The following is a 24,693-nucleotide window of genomic DNA, read 5'->3' as shown; positions in this document are numbered from 1 at the left end:
ATTTCATTCATTCTGCAGGATAACTTCAGGAAGTGGGTATTAATTCTCACTGTATAAATGAAGACATTAAGCACCAGAGTTTAAGTAGTTTGGTAAGTGTTATTCCAGTAATTAAATAGGCATAAATAGAGTACAACTTTCTCAGTTCTATCTATAATTTCTCTCTATGTATGGGCTTATTTGTATCACCCAGTATACACCTTGGTTTTGGCAATCAGTTATTGACTTTCTTTTAAGAAGGAAGAGAAGAAGAAAAAAGGGGAAAAAAAAAAACCATAACCCTCTTTTACTATCAGACACCACATTTTTCTCTTCCACATTATCTTCTTTAAAGAACTGCATGTTGCAGAGTCTATGAGTGCAAGTGCTAGAAAGGCCAGGTGGAAATATTAAAAGTGATGCAGTTCAATACTGACAGTGATGAAATACAGAATGCATGGACCCTAATGTCCATAAAATGTGGCACATATACACCGTGGAATACTATGCAGCCATAAAAAAGGATGAGTTCATGTCCTTTGTAGGGACATGGATGAAGCTGGAAACCATCATTCTCAGCAAATTATTGCAGGGACAAAAAACTAAACACTGCATGTTCTCACTCATAGGTGGGAATTGAGCAATGAGAACACTTGGACACAGGAAGGGGAACATCACACACTGGGGCCTGTCGTGGGGTGGGGGGAGGGGAGAGGGACAGCATTAGGAGATATTCCTAATGTAAATGATGAGTTAATGGGTGCAGCATACCAACATGGCACATGTATACATATGTAACAAACCAGCACGTTGTGCGCACGTACCCTAGAACTTAAAGTATAGTAAAAAATAAAAGAGAGAGAGAATGTATGGACCCTATAATCTCAAGGAGGGGCGGCAACCCAGTTGAATATTTTTTCAAGCCAGTTTAGGGAAAGATTGATAAGGTTTCCAATTTTTCAAAAGGACCCATATCCAAATTTTTATACAAAATCTGATTTTTAATTTCATATGAGTTGGACATTAAAATCAATGTTTCATTTATGTTATGATCTCTACTTTTGGTTCTACCAGATTATTACTTGTTTAACTCTCTGTAATCTGAATTCTGCCACCCACAAGCCATATTAATGGAGATCGTGAATGACTTACATATTGTCTTTTGAATACATATTAATTACATCTTAATTGACCTGCAAGCAGTTTAAAACTCTTCAGGTGTGTTTATCCAAAGATTCCTTCATGTGGCTTTTTATCTTTCTCTACTCTTTCATCAATCTCATTTATTATTAAATTTCGGTTATCATCTGCCATGCCAATAACTGCCAACTCTAAACATTTATCACAGTTTACTATACAAGCTTTATAGGAATATTAATATACCTCATATTCACATATTCAGTATACATCTTAAGTATTAATTCCCCAAACATATGATTGTCGTTCAGGAGACTTTCTTTGAACCTCAATAAATGTCATTATACTTTATAGCACTCTATTTTTGTTTCATGGAGCTTCACTGTTTTATTAATCATTTCTTTGGATAATGTCATATATCTTCTACAAAAGTGTAATTTCTATAGGGAAGATAATTTTATTTCTTATTTTTACTATGACATTTTAGCATCTACTATGCTGGCCAGTACGCCAAATATTTGTCAATAAATAATTTATTGCCTCTCAGCTCCAAATTTACCCTGCAATCACTCTGCCGTAATATGTGGAATTCCTCTTGTATTTACTTCCTTATAGGGAGCACAGTATTCAAGCCTTCTCAGTAGAGGGCACCGGAGAGATGTTGTAGAGGAAAGGGCTCTCCTATGGTGCCTGGCTCCTTACAGTGAGTGGGTGGTGTGAGTGTGAGAACATCTAGAGGTGCTATACCTCAGAATCTGAGGTCCCTCAGCAATCTTACAGTTGGGGCTGGCTTCCTGCAGCCTTCTCAGCAAGGACACCACAATTTCCAGGCTTTGTACCTCCACAGGTTTTTTGATTCCCTCTGCCCACCTGTGTACCTGGGCCCTTGCTAACTTTTACCTGTGGACTGCTTGCAGTTAAGAATTTGTCATTAAAACAAACAAACAAAAAAGAATTTGTCATTGGCAGCCGGGCGCGGTGGCTCACGCCTGTAATCCCAGCACTTTGGGAGGCCAAGGCGGGCGGATCACGAGGTCAGGAGATCAAGACCATCCTGGCTAACATGCTGAAATCCCGTCTCTACTAAAAATACAAAAAAATTAGCCGGGCTTGGTCGCGGGCGCCTGTGGTCCCAGCCACTCTGGAGGCTGAGGCAGGAGAATGGCGTGAACCCGGGAGGCGGAGCTTGCAGTGAGCGGAGATCAGTCCACTGCACTCCATCCTGGGTGACAGAGTGAGAACCCGCCTCAAAAAAAAAAAAAAAAAAAAAAGAATTTGTCATTGGCTCACTCCTTCTATATCCTGTTACCTAGATCCACTGAAAGAGCTTCAACTGTGTGGCACCTATGGCGAGGAGAGTTGCTTTCTGCCATTGTTGTCCAGCAGTTGCCGAATAGCTCTGACCTGAGCAAAGCATTGCCGAATAGCCCTGATCTGAGCAAAGCAGTGAAACGCGGTGCTGTTGAGTGGGTTGCCACTGCACCTTTTTCAACCACTCTAGTCTTGCGGAGGAAACCCCCCTTCTAAATTTTTTCTTCATTGAATATTCTCCCTCGGCTCTACGGTACCATATAGAGTTTTCTTGTATTTTAGAGTTACTCTTTTATCAAAGTTTACCATTCTTTTGTATTACATTTCTCCTGTCTAAATCAACTGTGTGGTTTCTACTCATTATGGATATAGATTGATACAAACTCAATACATATTTTTGAATGAATAACTCTACAGCCCAAGTTATTTTAATCACTATACAAAATCTCCAGAGTTTCTTCCATATTTCTGAACATGCTAACTATGTATCAAAAGACAAACCACAAATTTAAAGAAGGTGTAGTCAGATTTTATAAGTGTTTATAACATTTTTAAATGTTTGGCATCTAGAATACATGTATATTTCCAACAAATAAATAAGAAAAAAAAATAATCCGGTGGGATATTGGGCAAAATATTGAAACCAAAGTGTCATAAAAGAGGAAATATTACTTTCTAATATACCTGGAAAATGTGTACCCACCTGAGCAATCACATAATGCAAATGAAAGTTAAAACAAAATACAACAAGGCAACAAAAATTCCCTTGCTTAAGCCTAATGTAAACAAACAAAAAAAATTCATCAAAAGACTATTAGTTTCTATACAGTCAAGGATAATGTCCAAAATCTGGAGCCCAGAACTGATTCAGTGAGGAAACCACACTCTCCACCATTAAAGATAAGTTGCTATAACTTACATGGGTGTCACTATTGTTTCAGTAACTTGATCTTGCCCCTACTGCTATTGCTACCAATGAGAATTTTATGGTGCTTAAATGTATCATTATATCATAATTAAAATCCTGGGGAGTGGGTTGATCTAATTGGTAGAGCTTAGGTCATCGGGCATACCCTAGCTGCAACAGAGACTGAAATGATTACCTGTTATCTTCAGCTTCTATACTGGGTGGCAAGCTCTGCATTGCAACAACAATCACAAAATAAAAGGTTTCTCAATCATTTAAAGGTGATTAAGATACTAGGCAGTCAAAATGCACATATGCACATAAACAGACACTCCCATTACACATAAGCCTAAAGAGATTTATTTCAGTATTCCATATAATATTAAAAACTTGAAGAAAATCTAAATGTTGGCCAATACAAAAATGCTTGAATAAATGGTGACATGTTATTGGCAGACATTATTATTAGCAGCCATAAGTTAGTCTCTATATGCCACTTTCTCTGGCATTCTATTATGGAAAATAAACAAATAAACACTTTCAAAGTTTCTCTTTTGTCTTCTGGTCCATGTAAATTATATCTTGGTTAGTAATATTTGAAGAGATCTCCTGTGAGGTTTATGAGGAAGTTATTTCTCTTCCTATAAAGACGTGTGTGTGTGTGTGTGTGTGTGTGTGTGTGTGTGTGTGTGTGTGTGTGTGTGTGTGTTGAGGGGCCACACACACATACATAGGAGACCAGCCTAGTTCTTGCTTAATAGTGAGGGCATAATGTGGTGAATTGAAGCAACTACCTTTCAGTTATGAGGCTACAGGTCTAAGAATGAATGTGAGGATTGCTGATGGAAAGAAGTGAGCCTGGCTTATGATAACATTATTTAGTGACTGACTCTCTGTCCAAATCTTTATTATTTGAGAAAACAACCCCTAAATTTAAATGGAAGGTTGTCGGGAATTTCCATTAAGTAAAACTGAAAGTATCCTTAACTTACTCAACATTTATTTTATAGAATATTAAACAGCACTTGATTATGCTGGACCCAAATGCATCAATGTGAATAAATCTTAAAAGTATAATGTTGAGTAAGAAACCAGTATGTTTTGAATAAGTATAATATGATGAAATGTATTAATTAAGAAAAATTATAAAACATTTCTGAATATTGTTCAAGCATACATATTTAATGATAATGTGAAATATGAATAAGAAAGTTGCACAGCGACACTAGAGAGGGAAAGAATAAAATAGAAATTGTTCAGGAGAGGAAAATTTTGACTCCCTCTTTAATACTCAGAAATAATATAAAGCAAGTTTAATTAAAATTGTTGAATATGGAAGTAAATACATGGATGTCTATTATATTATGCTATTTTGTTTTGTAAGTTAGGCATATTTCAAACTTAAAAACTTTTAGAGTGCTTTCCAAAGTAATGTGCAATTAAATTCTTAGAGAAACACTGTAAAGAAAGTAGTATTTTCTCATACTACAGAGTAAACTACTGAGTCTCACTGACATGAAGTAATTTGCACAATTGTTTGTACTCCAATTGAAGTATTTTACAAATTGTTATGTCACAACCTGGGATTTTTCTTTTGCATTATCATCATAGATGTTCAGGAAATATCTACTCATATGTTCATAAAATTGCCTTAAAATGTTTTTACCAAAGAGACAAATGTTTTCATAGCCTTCATTCTTCGAAAAACTATCTATAACTTTAAACTCATGATAATGTGTTTCAAGAAATACGTGAAATATGAAATTTTCCTACAGATTAAGCGGTAAAGATGAGAGCTCAGTGGCAGATAAAGGACAATAATAAATAGCTATTTTTGTATTTCTCCTTTTTTACATATTGCTTTTCTTCACTATAAATCAAATATACGTTAAGTATTTTATTAAAATAAGTGAAACACTAGAATCTAAATATCTACAAAAATTATGTGAAGAAATATATCAGAACCCATTGTAGGTTGAGCATTCTGAATCTGAAAATATGAAATGCAAAATGCTTCAAAATCTGAAACATTTTAAGTGCTAATATGATGCCACAAGTGGAAAATTCCACGCCTAACTTCATGTGATAGGTTGCAGTCAAAAGGCACAACCCACAGTTTATTCAGCATCTCCAAGGAAAAATGACCATCTTAGCCCACTTCAGCTGTGATATATCTTCTCCGTGCCCTCCTATGAAGGGTAATAAAATGTCACATGCACAGGCCGGATGTGTGTTCCCACCAGTACCCTACATGGGGCCAAGACCTACGTGCATTACTGACTGTGCTTTTTCTTGCTTATTCTCTGCTCTTTGGTGTAAAGACATTACTGAAAATGTCAAAAGGTCTGCACATACCTCTGTGGGTAATGGTAATAAGAAAAAGTAAAAGAATTTCTGTTGATCTATATGAGAGAAAGTCAAGTTGTTAGAGAAACTGGACAGCAGTGTACGTGTGAAACATCTTACAGAAGAATATGGTGGTAGAATAACTGTCATATATACCCATGGAGAAACACAAGGATAGACTGTTGAAGATCTGTGCTGAAAGTGATGAGCAGAAGATATTGCAAAATACAAAAACACTGCATAAAGCTAAAAATAAATATGTAAGTTGTGTAACCAAAGTGGATATGTTAGCATCCCTGAAGAAACACATATATACCCCTGACGAAACTTAAGGGTAAACTGTTGAAGATCTGTGCTGAAAGTGATCAGCAGAAGATAATGAAAAATACAAAAACACTGAATAAAGCTAAAAATAAATATGTAAATTGTGTAACCAAAGTGTATATGTTAGCATCACAGTGGACACATGCCACTTAATGGTGTGTGGATCATGACATTAGCAAAGATCTATTACGATGAACTAGAAAATTGAAGAGAACTCTGAATATTAAACAGATTGGTTGCAAAAATTTAAGAAAAGTCATGACATTACATTTTTAAAGATTTATGGTGATAAAGCATCTGCTGACCATTAGGCTGTAGATAAATTTATTAAGGAGTATACCAAGATTATCACTGATGAAAATCTGATGCCAGAACAAGTCTATAATGCTGATGAAACATTCATTTCTGTTTTGGTGTTGTTGCTCTAGAAAGACATCGACTAGAGCTGATAAGATAGCCACTATAGGAATTAAGTGTGCCAAGGACAGGATAAGTGTCTGGGATGTACTAATGCAAGAGGCAAACATAAATGTAAACTTCCTGTGATAGGAAAAAGCTTGCATCCTCACTCTTTTCAAGGAGTAAATTTCTTAGTCCATTATTATGCTAACAAAAAAGCATGAATCATCAAGGCGTCTTCTTTGACTGGTTTCACAAACATTTTGTACCAACAGCTCAATCTCACTGCAGCGATGCTGGACTGGATGATGATTGCAAGATTTTGTTATTCCTTGACAACTGTTCTCCTCATCCTCCAGTTGAAATTCTCATCAAAAATAATTTTATGCCATATGTTTTTCCCCAAATATGACTTCATTAATTCTGTCATATCACCAAGATATCGTTAGATCAATAAAGAGTAAATATAAAAACACTTTTTTTGAAGAGCATGCTAGCAGCAGTGAACAGAGATGTGAATGTAGAAGGTTTTCAAAAGGAGTTTAGCATGAAGGATGCCATCTATGCTGTTGCCAATGCTTAGAATAAAGTGACTAAAGACACAGTTGCGCATGCCTGGAATAGCCTCTAGTCTGTAACCATGTTTAGTGATGATGATTAATAAGGTGGTGAGTTTGAAGGATTCCACATATCAAGTGAGGAAAAAAAACAATGTCTGATCTCCTTAGGTATGCAAAAAGTACCTTCAGAGTCCCTCAGTAAGCCGGAAGAAGTGGAATTTAGCACGTTTTTAACAGTGACAATGAGAATGCAGTTTTTCATTCATTGACTGATGATCAAATAGCCAAAATGGTTCTGAATCAACGTGATCATGAAAATAGTGATCATGAAGATGATTTATACATTGCAGAAAAAGAGCCCATGACAACATGGTGAAAATGTGTGATGAGCTTATTGAAGGGCTAAAGCAGTGTGCATTCATAACAGAAACAGAAATATTCTCAGTTCATAAAATCAGAAAGTGACTTCTAAGACAAAGAGCGTTGTTAATGAGACAGATGATTCTGGAGGAAGCATTTAAAAAAGCCATCCAGCTGAATGTCTCCTCATCCCTAGAGGATCCATTTCCTGGTTGGCAAGTGTTTCTAGTGTTTTTTTCTTACTTACAAAAGATAAAATACTGTCTACAGTAACCTTTTAATCAAAACACAGCTTCTTAGGTGGAGACTGAAAGCCTAATCTTATTTTTTGTTGCTGCTGTTTAACAGCTGTTAAAGGTATTCTGGTGAAGTTAGTGCACTGATTAGTTACCCTAAACATATTATTTTTTCACTGTATTAATATTATGTCACATTTATTATGGTTAAGTACTTATGTGTGAAAAAATATAAGAAAATGCTTATCAGTAGTTATAAATTCAGAGTTAGGAATGATGGTGTTGCCAAAAAAAAATCCCCACAGACTGTTCACGTGGGTGGCTGAGATAGTAGTACTTTTGGTTTCTGATGGTTCACTGTACAAGAACTTTATTTTATGCACAAAATTGTTAAAAATATTATGTAATGTTAGCTTCAGACTATCTTGGTTAAGTGCTTATGAAAAATAAATTTTGTGTTTACATTTGTGTCTCAACCTCAAGACGTCTCATTATGTGTATGCAAATATTTCAAAATCCCAAACAATTCAAAATCTTACACACTTCTGGTTCCAAGAATTTTAGACAAGGAATAGTTAATATGTATGAATAAACAGCACTTAAGAGAGAAAATGAAATTAAACAAAAGCTGAAAGAAGAATAAAGAAATTTTACTTCACTAAGAAAAATGAAAATAGCAAAGAAGCAATGTGATGTGTTACTGTGCTAACCTAGAGTTAGAGTTATGCTACCATTGCAATGACTTTCAGGAATATTTGATGATATCAACAAGGTATTGCTTCTGCAATACATGGAAAAGGCTATGGAGACAGTTTTGGCTTAATTGAAGTGGAGCTAACATTGTTAGTTTTACTAACAATGGAAGTGATATGCATGATATTAGAATTACATAATTGTTCTGCAGCTTTTGATTGCATTCTCTATGTCACCAATTTTTAATATTACAGAATTATAAGAGTGGGAAAAGTGCAAATGGGCATTATTTTTTGTGTGTGCTTAATGTGTTGCCAAAATGTAAGGGCTGGTTATTGGTAATTCTATCAAAAAGAACACACACACTGCATACATACATATCCTGGAAAGAGAAGATTTAAAAAAGAAGTGAAATTAAGATCAATAGAGTCTGTGCTAAATAACAGTTGACATAACAGACATTGTATACTATTTCAAATAATTTCCATAATACCTATAAGATAGGTTACCATTATTATTCAAATTTTAGAGATAAGGAAACTGAATTATGGTTTTATTTAGCACTGGAGAAAGCACAGAGAGTAAGTAGTAGATATTTATTTAAAACAATATTCATATTTTATCTAGAGCCCACAGTTTGAACATAATATCATAAAGGATTAAGTTGAAAAAATTAAGAACTATTAGAAGGTGATGACAGTCCTAGGTTTACATCATATTCTTATAATTTATTAATTTTTCTTCCACATTTACGTGTATTTTCTGAACCCGTTTCCTTATCTTAAAAACAGAAGTGTTAATACTAGTCTTGTAAGAGTTATTCTATCTTTCCCACAATTTTATCATGGGCAGAAAAAAAAACTGATAGCTACATATAAACACATGAAAATGAAATGATATTCATTGTTCAAATATTTTATCACATTTATGTACACTTTTTGTTTAAACTTCATTTTTTCACAGAAATGATACAAGTTATTATTAAATTTGTTGCTTAATCAATGTCTTATAAGCTTAATTTATAAGTTTGTAGTTGGCCATTTTATTCTCTATTTTACTGAGAATTATTCACTAACCGTGTAGTAGTATTGTTAGAACCTTTCTTTTTGATCATATGAATGATTTTTTAGAAAGTGAAATAGAGTTTTGTGGATTAAATACCATTCAAATTATAATTTATTGTTTTATTTCACTGGCACTGCTAGAAAACTAGTAGGTTTAACTATGTAAAGGCGCTCCATGTTTTTCATATTTTAACTAAATGTTATATTTAGTTTAACTATATAAATATTAACTTTCTAATACCCCAATATATTACTCACAAGCCATGAATGAACATACTTTACATGGTAGTCAGTAAAAAACAACTATTACAAGTAGACTCAGATGCCAGTATGTAATTCCCAAAAGGCTAAGAGGCTAAGAACTTGGTCTTGCGTACTTCTGTATTACTAATGGTTGAGAAAATGCCTGGGACTCAGTGAACACTCCATAAATATTGATCCTATGAGCGTGAGAGTGTGTGTGTATGCACGCATGTGTCTGCATGTGTGTGAGACAAAGAAGAGAGATCAACTTCCATCTCATTATTTCAGGCAAGAGCCACCATAAACAATGTGTACTACGTCGTAAGAAGAAATGGAATTAGAGCTTTATTTTGGAATAAGTACTCACTGATATTAAGCAATGTCAAACATACAGAAGATTAACGTAATGTTCAGGATTTGAGTAAAAATGAATCAGAAGAACTGGGAAAAGAATACATCTGCTTAAGTTTTGAAACCCTACAAAACAAAGTAGCAGCTTACATATATCAAAGTTTGGCTGTTTAGTAACTATTTTCTACTTCTGTTTAATTTTTAATGTGTGTGTGTGTGTGTGTGTTTGTGTAGCCTTAAATTTGCAGAATAACTTAGGACCGTTTCACATTATTATCAAATTAACGCAGCAAATGAGGAAAAAAAGTCAGTGTATCTACATCAAAAAGCAAGGGTTATTTTTAACATTAATAGTAATGAAATGTTTAAATGCATTGTTTAAAATTCAAAACAGAAGTGATAGGTGCCCATTTTTAATAAGAGGAGGCAAATGAACATTTGGGAATTTTCCAACAATTCGACAATTAAAGAATATATAAAAACTAGATATTGAAAATGTGTATATCATCAGGGTGTTTGACTAAAATGTACTGTCTGTTTTGATGAACCAAAGCAAGAAAGTGTTTCAGGAGTTCATCAGTGTTGAACAGTTGCTGACAACTTTGTTCTAATTTTTGAAAACAATTGTTTGCTAAATTATGGGGTACCTGATGGATAGCTTTAATTAGATTAGCATCAAGAAAAAAGAATAAAAAAGAATATATTCTTTAATTACATCAAGATCTAAGCTTATGTTTATATTAAGTGAAAGAAATCTATCAATGAGAAAACCTTTTTGTTTTTCCCAAAAAATACAATTTAAAAAGTAGATGTCTATCTCTTATTGTCCACTGTTTTCCTGGTTTTAATACCAGGGTGTTCTTCCAGTTTTAAACTCCTTTTGTCCCCTTGATGGTAGAAATCTTTTTCGGAGCCAACATCATCATTTCTTAGGGCATATATCAAAAGCTTAACGTATTATTTAAGGCTGAAAATGTATCAGTGCAAATGTAATTGCAATCTCTAGAGCATCAAAGTAGGAATACCCAGAGTTCATGATTGGTCATTCTTATCCATGAATGTATCATAATAGGCTGATATGCTCCCTTTCCCAGGAAACAAATTTTCTTTTGGACATTGTCCTTCTGATTAAATAATATCTTATCACAAAGAATGACACTAATCGTAGAAATTTCAGGCCTTGGACATTTCATCACTGATCCAACCTGGTAAGTATAGAACATTATTAAAGGGGAAAAAAGCTTATAAGTTGCTTAGTAATCAATCAACTAGCACTTACAACCATCATTTGATTATTACTCTCTGTGGTACTGTAGTGGAAGGAAAATCTAAGCCATCCATCCACTCCTAAAAGAGATTTGAATTAAGCATATCTGATATATCACAGCAATTTAATGAGTAAAATTATTCAATTGAGCACTTTCTGTTGAATATTTTCAAAGAGCAGCTTTGGACACTGTCAGTGTTATTTTTAATGCTTTTCCCCAGAAAGTGCTAGCCAATCTAGTATTCAATTATCAACTCTAGTCACATCATTTCTAAATTATACCTATAAATGTAAACTTTCTTTAATATTCCAGAAATCTATTTTTGTATTTAATATATTTCATTTATTCAAAAGATACATTTATTAGTCACCAATTTACATGTACCTCTCTAAGCTCTGTAACAATTTTACCAGTTTTGATAGCTCAGTGTTGTAATCGTTGATTCTTGATCATTGAAATGTTCCATAACACGGACATCAAGTCAAGCAATCATAGACATTTAAATTACTTATAAAAGCCCCTAGATAATTAATTTTCACTCACCAATCCTTATTTGCTAAAAATTTTGTCAGGATTTATTCTTTCTAGAGTATTCAGATGGTACTTTTATGAAACTTAACCTGAGTTTTTCTATTTTTCAAAAAATATTTATTCAAATTTGTATTTTCTAGAGTAGTTATCTGATTTTTATCTAGAATTTCAATTTCTTAAAATTTTTACTTTATATTTTTTAAACCTGATTGTCACCAAGATAATTTTTATTTAGTAGAGTAGGCACACTCTTTTTCTGCTAAATATATACTTAGTTCTACCTTTCTACCTTTGATTCCACCACAGCAAAAAACAAAGTCTGGCATAACCTTCTCCTTTTGTTTCAGCTTTTTTTTCTCATAGATATTGGCCTGTAGCTTTGAGTTTATTTATTCATCTGCATCATTTACCTATTCCAAGTATTGTTGCAAAAATGTGCCCATCTATCTACCTTTTTCTTTACTTCTCATTTTACTACCAATTTCCTTTTTCTTCTTTTTTCTAATTGCCATCAATAAGTATAAAGCATCACAGATTTCAGTGTGACAATTAATGTGGCTGAAAAAAGAGATGTTAAGAAATAAATGCCTGTAAATGCATTTTAGGTAAGGAAAATATTATCCTGTGTAAAGATTCCTGAATTACTCTGGTGGAATTTACTTTATTCTTGTTTGTGGAGCACGGGAATTATTAAGATAAATAGAGCTTTGTTGATTCCCTTCCCCTAGTGAATGGATTCCTCACCACACATTCACAAATTTGGTAATAGAGACTACATTACCAGAGAAAAAGGAATACTTTTATTGATTTTTTCTTTTTTACAAACATCATGTGCAAGCACCACAGTATGATTTTATCCTATCTTTATTCCAGAATGAATGAAATGTTAAATTTTATCTAATATTGGCTTCTAGGGGCAATAGGGAGTGAAAGAGATTAAAGTGGATTATCTCAGAGGTGGGGCAAATTGAAATTCCAGTGCTTTGATGTGGGAGACAGGTGTAGTAAGGCATTAGAAATAGTGCTGGAAATCCTAAACTGAGACCATTAGGTACTTGGATGCTGTTTGCATGAATAATCCCAAATAATTTGCATATATACGTCTTTGCAGAGGCTGAAAATGAACATGTAGCACTTCTGCCTTGCGATTCTAAGCAAAGGCCTTGTTGGCTGAATGTTGCCTTTGGGAGAAACGATCATTCTAGGGGAGTTTACTATTGAACTTTGAAGGGGCCATGTGGGCACAGTAAAGGTGCCAAGTCGTCCCAGGAAAGGTGCATGTCAGCCATGGCAACAACAGGAAGTTCTTCCCATTTCCCTGAAGTGCATAAACTTCAGGACACTCAGGATGCTCAAAAGCTTTCAACGGGCAATCTTCATAAACAATTAAAGATTAACTCTGGAGAGAGTAAGGGGAGCGGGACAGATTTATTTTGCTCAGGAAAAAAAAAGGAATACAGTATTTCTTTCACCTGGGGATATTTTAAAACTATAAATTACCCTTGAATTTCAGTCAGTTATGAACTGAGATTAAATCTTACTTAGAATATTGTTCTACTTCAGGAAACACGCACTGTGATTCTCTAATGAGAAAAAGCAATATTGTGCTATGTGTTCTATAAAGATTATTAAATACATGGAGGGAATAATGTTTACTTAGCACAATTAAAATAAACATTATGATAGGTGAGGATTGGTATCTTATTGTTGTTTAATTTGAAAGACTCCAAAGATTAATGAGGAAGTTGGAATATGTTTAGCTATCAGGCAACTTGGTTATACTCTTTTTTGCAGTACCCAGTCAAGTCTTGGCCCCTGTGCATGTGTGTATACATACACACACACACACACACACACAGACACACACACGCAAAGAGAATTATTGAATTCTCTTGAATTATTAGGAAATCATGACTTTTGTTATGGATTGAGGTTAAAGTTCAAGGTGTTTTTAAATCCAATATGAATATCAAATTTCTTGAGAATGACTTATTAAAAAATAAGCTATACTTTTTCATATATATATATTTAGAGAGAGAGACAGAGAGACAGCGAGTGAGAGAGAGAGATCATGAGCCTATAGTGGTGAGTCTCTTTCTGGACTGGCTTTTGTTCCATTAGTGTACATCCTATTTTTGTTTAATACTACACTGTTTTAATTATTGCAGAATAGGAATCCTTGATATATTGTAGGGCATAATCTCCATCTCTGCTCTTTTTCAAGATTGATTTGGCTCTTCTAGATTCCTTAGGATTTGCTTAAAAGTTCCACAAAAAATAAAAATGCAAACAATCAAGTAAATTTTATAAAAAGAAAACTTTCCATGACATAAAATATCACAGGATATAGATAAAACTTTTTCACAATTATAAAGTCAATCATTAAATGTTCATTTAGGAAAGAATAAATTAACTACGTATTCCAGTTGGCTGAAGGAAAGGGAGAATGACCGTATTATAGGAGGAAGAACAAGAAGTAAATTAAAAAAAATACAGTAATCACAGTGATTAATGCAAACACTTTAAAGAAAAGTAAACCAGAAAATATCTAGAAAATCTAATCATATTTTTTAATAAACAAACTTCAAATAAGATAAGAGCATTAATTTGCACAGAGGCTACTTACAATATATAATACATTTCAAAGTACATTAATATGACATATGTTTAAAAATATTTTTTGTGTGTGTGAATAAGATGGCAGAAACAAAATCCACAAAGCAAGAATAATAATAGGGTAAAGAAGCAAAGAAGGAAGGTGAAAAATTTACTTTGTATATTACAGACCTTTGAGGATTATAATATATATTATGAAGATATGAGAATCATTACTTCATTTTATGCTCTAAAAATGAAATGTAAATTCAAATAATACTATCTTAATCACTCTTTTCAGTTTCTCTTAAAAATAAACAAATTGATGGTGCATTCTTACGTGAAGTATAAGTAAATTTGCAAGTTTAGAGAAATAGAAGATTATATATTTCTCATTAAATGCATGAACTATTCAGCATTTAGAGAAATAAATTCTTAACCAAACATTATGGAACTACCCAGAATCTAAAGTAAAAGGTTATGATGTGTACAATGGAATAAATAATTTGAATAAAGATATATTTTAAGCAAAAGTTAGGTATTAAAATTAAACCTTTTAAAAATTTATTTAAAGTATTAAAGCTAACTGAATATGCACAGAAATATGTGTTTGTACAAGCAGTAAAAGGACATAAATATTCATTAACAGAAAGTGTTGAGGCATCATTCTGTACTTAGGTTATGCTTATTCAATCTTACCTTGCTTCTAATTATTCTTCATTTAACCACTTGTGTCTCAAAGGTTTTCTGATATAAAGGAAAAATGCAGCTTGAAGCAAAAACCAAATGCTCGAATGCATTCAAATTTATACACCTGGATATACTTTCTCAACTTACAGAGGCACTTCTGTGAATTACCACTTCATCAGTGAAATGAGGTGAAAAACTAACATTGCTTTTACCTTAGGCATTCTCTTCAAGGGAACATTAGAAGGTGGAAAATGAGACTCTTTAAGTCTTCATTTATCATATTCTCCAAAATCTTAAAGTAATTGTATGTCATTTCACATATAAACACAACATATCCACTTCTCTGGATATTCTAAAAGCAAAATCACAAACTATCTGTGAAAACTGTTATATTAAAATGTGGATCAGAACAGCTGTTAGCATGTTTTATTTGCTTTCTTAAAAATCTAATGTTATGAACATTAATTATCCATAAAAATCATCATTATGTAAAAGAGATAATTTCTCAAATCACTTTTTTTCCAAACTAATTATAGTCGAATAAAACCATGCTTCATCACTTTATGAGAAAAGAAGGGACATATTAAAAGTGTAAGCTTAGAAGCCCATCACAACTTATAAGTGAATACTGACATAAAAATAAATCTACTTTGACCTGTCTCTGTTCTGCTTGTCACTTCTTCAAGGATTTTCTGTAACTTTTCTGATCCTCTTCTGTCTCTCTATCTTATGCTCTCCCAATTCCACACATTTTTATTTTATTCAGAAATTAACTTAGTGAAACATGACTTTTTTTCTGCTTATGCCTGTGGCATCATAGAGATTGCTGCTTTTAGCATGCTGGTATTTCCCCATTTTCTAGAAGACCATGGTTTCAAAAAGGTGAAACCATCACTTCTATGTGGGATCATGGTAAATTAGATAACTTATTCACTGACTATGTCAATAATAGTGGGAGAGAAGGATAGTTTTGAAACCATGGGAAATATTGTCTTAATTCTTTAATTCTAGTTATATATAAGTGACATTAAAATGAATTTCACTACATAACTCATTAGATTTTATTTTTAATGAAGATTTCAAACTGAGTCTGAAAACAATTCATTTTCTCATAAAACAAAAATGACTGAGACTTTAAAACATATAAATGTATTCACATATATAATTGTACCTAGAGTTATGGAATAAATACTTTAAGACTATTAAGGAAAGTTAAAAGAAGTTTCCATAATTAAAATATTATATTTTTGATGTAGAATATAAGGAGTTTGTTTTGGGAGCACTTATATAATAGGGAAAAAGGATTTCATTAAAACATAGAGGATGCAAACATTATGGTCAATACCTTACAAATCTCATGGATTTTCAATTGCCTTGCAGAATAAATGAGGAGAATAAAAGTGTTGACACAGCTTGATAAGTTGATATTTTTTAATGCTTACTTTAAAAGAGTGCCTGGTGCAAGCTATTTGGCAATTTTGCCAAGTTTCTAATGTCTGAACTCTCATTTGAATTAAACTGTCTACCAACCTCTTGCTCCTTGCATGAGGAGACATAAAAACTGAATTAAGTTGATGGAATACACATTTTAACTAAACAGTTTTTTAAGTTTATTGTATTAAACTGGAATTAAAATTTTAGCAACTATAAAGACACCCCACTATCCAAAAATAAATAGATAATAGCTCAACTTATAACTTTATAACTATAGTCACTAATTCTGTCTTAAAATATTTCCTCTTATAGTATATAATTATTCAATGCTAGCACTAAATGGCTACAATCTAAGATGTAGTATTTGTGAACTTACATTAATAAAAGATGCTATCGATGGTGGCGGGAGGCAGACAGGTTCCTAGGCAGGGCAGGTCCCTGGTGGGGCCCAACCATCAAGTCAAGGATAGCCTAAAGCCTGGGGCTGGGCTTCCAGTTCCAAGTAGAGTCTGCAACCCAGAGTGGGAACTTCCTTGATGCCTTTCAGCCAGTCAGACGGTGCTTTTTCCACACTCACCCATGGACCAACTCAGCACCACTTCCTCCTGCCCATGGACCAATCAGCATGCACTACCTCCATTCTGAGCCCATAAAAACCAAGGACTCAGCCGGACTCAGGACTCAGGCACCTCACAGGCTACTCGACTTTGGGTAGGGGGCTGCCCTCTTTGGGTCCCCTCTCTGCTAAAAACTGTGCTGTTGTTGCTCAGTAAAAGTCTCCACCCTGCTCACCCTTCAGTTATCAGAGTAATTTCATTCTTCTTGGAAGTGGGACAAGAACTTGGGACCTGCCAAACGTGGGTATGAAAAAGGCTGAAGCACTGTAGCCCACAGTCCTCCACCAGTGTCCAGCGGCTGCCCTAGACAACAGAAAGTAGCAGTGGGGCTAGGTCAGCCCAGGAACCACAGGCCAGAGTTGGGCAACAGGACTGAAAAAGATGTTAACACACCCCTGTACACTGAGCTGCAGAGGGTGGGAATAATACCCCCTTAATAATAATACTGGAGTTTCCCAAGAAACTCGGAGTTTCTTGGGAGCCACTGCATTCCCCTCATCCAGATGCAGGTGCCCAAGGTGGAAGCAGGTTGCCACATGCCCAGCTGAGCTGCAGGCTGAGCGTGGGATCCCACCATGAGCGCTCGATCCAGCCTGGAGCACAAGCCAAAAGCAGCCCACTGAACCAAGTGGGTGGAGTACCTCCTGTGGCAATCCAAGGGCAATCCTGGGTAGGGGCATCACCAGCCTCAGAAGTCACCAGCTGGCAAAGCAGCACCGAAAATTCCTGTGTCACTAGTCTACTTTCTTAGTTTAAGATATTGGGAGAAGACACAGTTCTTTGCTCCACTGATACTAATAAAAAAATACCTTTTGAATATTAAACCTCCTTCTTACTTGTGCCTCCCCCAACAATTTGCTCTATAAATTCAGACAAATGTCCTAGCATCATCAATGCATTTTTCATTAGCTCAACCTATTTCTCAGTTCCTTCACCATCTGGCATATTTTTTCAAGGTGACCTATTACTGTATAAATTCTATTTAAGCAACACTTGAGCAGGACACAATGCTTTTTTAAGTAAGTATTCATTGACAAAGTGTATTTTCTAACATAAGTAATTCTCTAAAGGTCACCATATATTGAACTAGAATTCTTAGTATTTGATGTACTTAACCTAAATTTTATATTAACTTAAACATTTGTGTCAAACACAAAAAATATTGCAGGCATGAAAAAAGTACATTTCACGGAGAATGAATTGAATCAATAAGGATAAATTTGAAAAATGTTAGGGAAATGAATAGAAGGTCAAAAGTCAAATATTCTTTGGAATATATGCAAACAGTTTTAGTGCCAAGACTGAAAATTAGCTTTTATGATTACAGAAGCTGTAGATATGCCTTGACATTTGCAAAAAATATGCTACAGTAGTGGGCCAAGAGAGGTAGTCTAGAAACTGATTGATTTGGAGAACATATAAAATAATCAGCTTAAAATGTATTATTATTGTTTTCTTATCATAGCCAGTTCTGTGAATCAGGAATGAATCTAGGAATGCTGTATTCTGAAGGCATGTGGTGATTTTATGTTTCAAGTAAAACAATAACAAAAATATTAAAATAAGTACCACACACTTGTTACAAAAGGAATGAACACTGAAAAGAAGTCAACTATGATTCAGTTTAAATCTCTTAGATATATTAGTGTATCTTGACATCACAAATGTATTTAATAAATATACTTCTAATTTGATGTCAATTTGAATTAAGTGATTACATAATAACATAATTATTATTAACTTGTAAAGAGCTTCTTTTTTGCCAGACACTATTCTATTTTGTTTACTCCTTACAACTCACTGAGAAAGTTATTATTTTTTTTTCATTTTACAACGGAGGAATGTGAGGTTATAAATGAATTTCCCAAGATCACACTATTCCTGACTTGATACCAGTTATATCTTAGTCCAAAATAAAAATAAAAGCTGTAATGTTTTAAAAATTTGTGTAAAGAATATTATGTTATTTATCATCTATTTGTCTCTATCAACTGTATTTCTTATAACATCCAAATTGCTAGATATCATGACACTGCAAGTCATTCAATCCATTCTCAAAATTAACGAGATTTCATAGTGCTGAGTACTATTTTGACTGTAAATGAAATGTTTAATGACTGATATTCAAGTATAAAGGCATCAATCATCTGGCAGGCACCATTTTTAAGAGAAAAATAATGCATTTGAAATTCACGATAAAAGAAGGAATTCCTAATTTGGACTCAAAATAAGATCAAAAGTCCAACGACTGGCACTGGTTCTGCTAATAACCATCTCAATGGCTCCTTGTATAAAGATACCTGATATTTTAGGTCTCACTCATCTCCATATTTATTCAAACAGTATTTTAAAAGGACTTATGATGTGCCAAAAACAAAAGCAGAACTCGGAATAAAGTGATAGAGTCATCAAACATACAGACTACTTTTCCAGGCATTGAACTGCATGAAATAACTTAGCAACTGGGTGCAGAAATAGTAGAGAAGTGGTTGGAAGTCTCAGTTCTTAGACACACAAGAGATTCCAGATCCATAAAATGAGAAAGAATAAGCAAAGGGGAGTGAGAAACAGCTGCCAATGTGATAGAATTTAAACCAAGGTAAGATATCGTGAGAAGGCGGTCCCGCTAGGCTTGGCGTCGCTCCCGAGCTGCAGCTCTTGCCGGGAGCTGCTTGTCTCCCCGCTGCTTGTCTCCCCGCGAGCAGCGGCTGAAATGCCGGCGGCTAAGGGCCCTGTGAGCGGCCGCCACTCCTTCGCTGTTGGCTCTGGCGTCGGGGTCGTTGTTTCGTGACAACCACTCAGGAAGCCATTTCTGAGACAGCAGATGCAGCCGCTTTAGCCCTGAGCGGGCTCCCCGGCTCCCTGAACGGTCTCTGCCAGTGCCCGACTCTTCTCTTCCGGACTCCACGCCAAGCAGCGACCCTGAGCCAACAGCAGGGGCGCCCGGAAATGGAGGCCTGGACTACCTCGTACTGGCCGGTCAAAGAGGTCCTGAAAAACAAGACCTCTACAGCTTCCTCTATGGTGGCTTCGGCTGAACAGCCTAGCGGGAGTGTCGAGGAGGAGCTGAGCAAAAAGTCCCAGAAGTGGGAAGAAATGAACATCCTGGCGACATATCATCCAGCAGACAAAGACTATGGTTTAATGAAAATAGATGAACCAAGCACTCCTTACTGTCGTAAGATGGGTGATGGTGAAGATGCGTGTAGTGATACAGAAACCACTGAAGCCGTGGCACCAGATATCTTAGCTAAGAAATTAGCTGCTGCTGAAGGCTTGAACCCAAAGTATGGGGTTCAGGTACAAGAAAGCAGTGGAGAGAAGGCTAGTGACCTCTCACCTGAAGAACGAGAAGAAAGGAGACAATTTGAAATGAAAGGAAGCTTCACTACAATGAAGGACTCAATGTCAAACTAGCTAGAGAATTAATTTGGAAAGACCTACATGGTGATGACAAAGATGAAGAAGTGTTAAAGACTGCAGATGGAGAAAGCATGAAGACGGAAGAATCAAATCAAGGCTCTACAACAAGTGACCAACGGCAAAACACATTCACTAAGTTCATATAATAGCTTTGTTCAACACTGCAACTGTTTGCTAGATATAAACCCTGTTACTATAATACATTGCTTCTTGTTCTCCACAATTTATGATTTAAGTACCAAAATCATACCAGTTATTATATATTACCAAGAATTAAATGATATCCTTAGAAACTGATTAGACTGAAAATGACTAATTGGTATATGTATCTTGTGCCTAGTACTTTACCACAAATACAATGTAATATCATCAGTCCAAAACTGCATTACTTTTGTAAAAACATTGGTTAATTTGTGTAAGATATTATATAGCATTTTTAGAGGATAAAAAATATCTTTGGGGAGGGGAACTAAGTTATTTTCATCACTCTAAATGGGGCGATACCTGTTATAAGTTTATTGGTTTGCTTTTTTTAAATCAAAAGACAATTGAACAACAGGACGTATAGGCTGATAAATATTCAGGCCGAATAGTATTTTAACACTTGTCTTCAACTTGATTTGTCTGTTTAATTGAAAAGGATTATAAGAGTTACTCTTGCATTTTCTGTCCTACTACCTTTAAAGTTCCTGTTGAGTTTCTTTGTATTTACAAGGAAAGGACTGAACTTTTTCTCATCAAAACTAGCTTTTTTTCCCCACAAATAAATTATCAGTTTAAACTTGCGCAAAAAAAAAAAAATAATAAGCCAAGGTAGAATGTAGTTGTGGTCTGAGGAAATTAATGTTCTAAAAGTTGTAGAATGATAACAGGGTGTGAAAAGATACTGTTAAGTCAACTTAAACATGAACTGATAATTGACCACTGGATTCAGGTGAGCAGAGATGACAACAGCATGTGATATTTCTTCAGAGTAGAGGAAGCAAAGTCTGATTGAAGTTTGTTGGAGAGAGGCTGGGAAGAGAAAGAGTTCAGACAGTAAGTACAGTTACACTTTCAATGAGTTTTGTTGACTAGAACAGTCAAGTCAGGCATTAGAGGAAGAGGCAGAGTCAATGGACTTTTATTTTTTTTGTTGCTTTGTTTCTAAGCCAGTAGAAACCGCAATGTTTCTCTGCAAATGAAAATGCCCAAATAATAAGGAAAACATTGATCATACAGGAACATGATAGGGAAGTTGCCGGAGTAATTCACTTTGCAAACAAGAGGTAATGGGATCTGTTGCACAAGTGTAGAGCTGAGACTTACATAGGAGCATATAGCTTATTTGTTGTGGGAAGAGGATAGCAGTATAGGAAGGTTGATAGACTCGATGATGGGTCCATGCAGGCATTTTCTTCATATACTTTCTACTTTCTCAGTGAAATAATAGCCATGAATGTGTATCTGGAAAAAAAGCTCTAGTTCCATAGAGTGGGGAATAATTGGAACAGTTATGCAGAATAATGGGAGAGCAGATTGAATAAGGAGATAGAGTGGTGTCACCCTACAGCCTTAAGGAATCCCTTGAGTTCAGTGGTCAGGATATTAAAATGAGATCATTCAACATTGTTGTGAGGTTTTCTCCTTTAAGTTCACTTATTTGATGATGACTTAGAACAGGTGACCAGTGAAAAACCAGTGAAAACAGTAAACATTTTTTCAGGAAAATAAAACAGGGGTGTTGATAATGGTATTGAGGCTTTATGAACAATGGAAAGAGATTATAATGAGTGGTCATAAGATGTAAGTCAGATAGGAAAACATGGTGAACAGTGAAAATACAGTAGTATCAATGGATTGATTGGAAGATGGGATGAACCTAGTAATAAGTAAGGAAGAGGGGTTAGGTGTTACTGGTAATTTTCAAAGTTCAGATGGCTGAACTAACAGGGACCAGAAGTCCATTGAAGGAGAATTCCTAAAGGAACTGCATGTGTAAATGGATATTGAAAGCATAGTGTACATGGATAGGAAATTTACTGAAAAGTTGCAGAGATAGTTTGGAAGAGAAAGATAGTAAACTGAATTACTAAACTTTCAGAGAATGAGGGAGACAAAATTACAGATCTGGAGATCTGTAAATAGCTGTGGCAAAAAGGGGCAATGTATGTCATAAACTGTTGTCATAAGCTTCAAAATAGATGAGAGTTTGGAGAAATGGTAAGGAACATTGGTTTGTTTGTTGTGAATAACACCACAGATCATTATGGGATAAGTATAAGACTTTTGAGTGGATATGAAGAATTAGGTAGGCCAAAATCATACGAGCATAAATTGTGTTTCTTGATTGTAAATGCAGTGGGGTCCTTGAGCTAGCGAATTGGGTGGTCCTTGATTGCTTCCCAAGAGTCTCTGCCTGGCGCTTGGTCTGCCACACCTTAGGATCAGACTTTTTGGTAATCACACCCTGATTATAAATACCCGTGGTTTATCTGTCTGTTGAATCACATTTCTCCTTTCCTATTCAACAAGACTTGTATATTTAAGAAACCATTATCCTACTACAGTGGGAAATCAGTACCTTGTCCCATATTCCAAATAGAATTTCCTCACTCCAACAGAGTAGCACTTCCATTGTGATGCTATAAAACAGGGGGCACAAACTCAAATATGTACAGGAAATTTAAATAAAGTTGCTAGAGGAAAGAAAAATCAACTACCAAAAATATAATAAAACACTACTTTTACAGAACTATGTAGTAAATAACAATATAAGGATGATTAGTCCTAACAATTATATTTTAAATTAAAAAAAAAGTAATGCAATTACAATCCAAACAGCTGTGCATGATCTTTTTCTTAATTTTTGATTCAGTTTTGATATAACAGAACTTTTTTTGTTAACTTCAAAATGAGAATATTGTATCTTTTTTTTTTGTATGTTGTAATGTAAACCATAGCATGTCAGAAACTTTTATAGAGACCACATGAAGATTATTTTAAAATTAGATCTGTTACAATTTTAAATTGTAGTTATTAGCTGTTAGTGAATTGAAAATATGTTGAGTAAATTAAGTTTTTATTTTTAAAGGTTAGTATCTATAATTGTCAACTATAGTACTGATGTAAGGATTTTGTTGGGAATGTAGGGATTAAATTATAATGACACCATGAAGAATAATTCTATCTTCAGAAGTTATTAAAAATAAATCTACTCAAAGATCAGAAGATTGGAGGATTTGTGAGGTCAGGAAATGTGTCTGTATTGTTCACTGCTATATTCTTGGAACATGGAATAAGGCCTGGAACATAGCATCCATTCAAGAAATATTTTTGAGTGAGTTAGTAAATATATTTCATACCCGTGAAAAAATTTTTTTCTATTAATGCTGCCTGAAAGGACATTGCTAGATAAATTTTAATAATTTTATGTCTCACTTAATGAACACGTCATGTTAACAATAACATAAAAAGTAAATTATTTTCGTATTTGAAATTAACTTTTGTAAAATCAATGTTCCCTTTTTTTGCTTGTTTCCAGAAAAGTACAGCGCTATGCACTTACCCTTGAAAAAGAGATGTGCTTTAAAATAATGAATTGAATCCCATTATTTAAGGATGTGAATGCATTATTCTGTAGAATTTACACTTGAAAATGTCAATTAGTAATGGGGGCAGTACTTATTCTGAAGTGCAGAAATCTGATCATAGGATCATAGGCTATATAGTGTTCATTTTTACAATGCTACAATACACAAGTCCAAAGAGATAACAGTGTATCTTAGAAATCCTGCAGAGAAACGCACCCCTGTCACCCAGGTCGTCAATCACAAGCTTATGATAAGGTTTGAGTATAGAAAAATATTACTCCCTTTATCTCATTCCTGTCCCCAGCTACTCTGGCTAAGAAGAATCAGTGGAAGAACATTAGGCTTAGTAATCATTTTAATGGATGCCTGAGCCTATTTGTAGCTATTTCTCATAGACAATATTGTTACTTTAACCTTTCATTGTTTCTGATTGTTCTATTTGTGAATGGTTTTATTGTTTATAATGAGGTTCTGTGTTGTTGTAGTTTTGTGCTCTTTGAGGTTTTTTACTTTGCTTTTTTTTTTTTTGTCCTATCTAGCTGTAGTTGCCTCTGTTTCTTCATGGTATGTTTATGTGTGGTTGTGTATGTGTGCATGCACCTGTGTGTGTGTGTGTTTACAGAGTACTCTGTAGACAAATTTGGAACTCTAGA

The 24,693-nt window shown here is 34.6% G+C and overlaps 1 pseudogene; it reads left to right on the top strand.

Annotated features, from left to right (window-relative positions):
- The first annotated feature begins 19,834 nt into the window (after positions 1 to 19,834).
- LOC129011690 (protein phosphatase inhibitor 2-like) lies at positions 19,835 to 20,684 on the top strand (annotated as a pseudogene).
- The last annotated feature ends 4,009 nt before the right edge of the window (positions 20,685 to 24,693 follow it).

This window comes from Pongo pygmaeus, chromosome 14 (assembly GCF_028885625.2).
Source record: "Pongo pygmaeus isolate AG05252 chromosome 14, NHGRI_mPonPyg2-v2.0_pri, whole genome shotgun sequence".
Classification (NCBI taxonomy): domain Eukaryota; kingdom Metazoa; phylum Chordata; class Mammalia; order Primates; family Hominidae; genus Pongo; species Pongo pygmaeus.
Note: the sequence above shows the minus strand (reverse complement) of the source record. Positions and strands in the feature narration are given on the sequence as shown.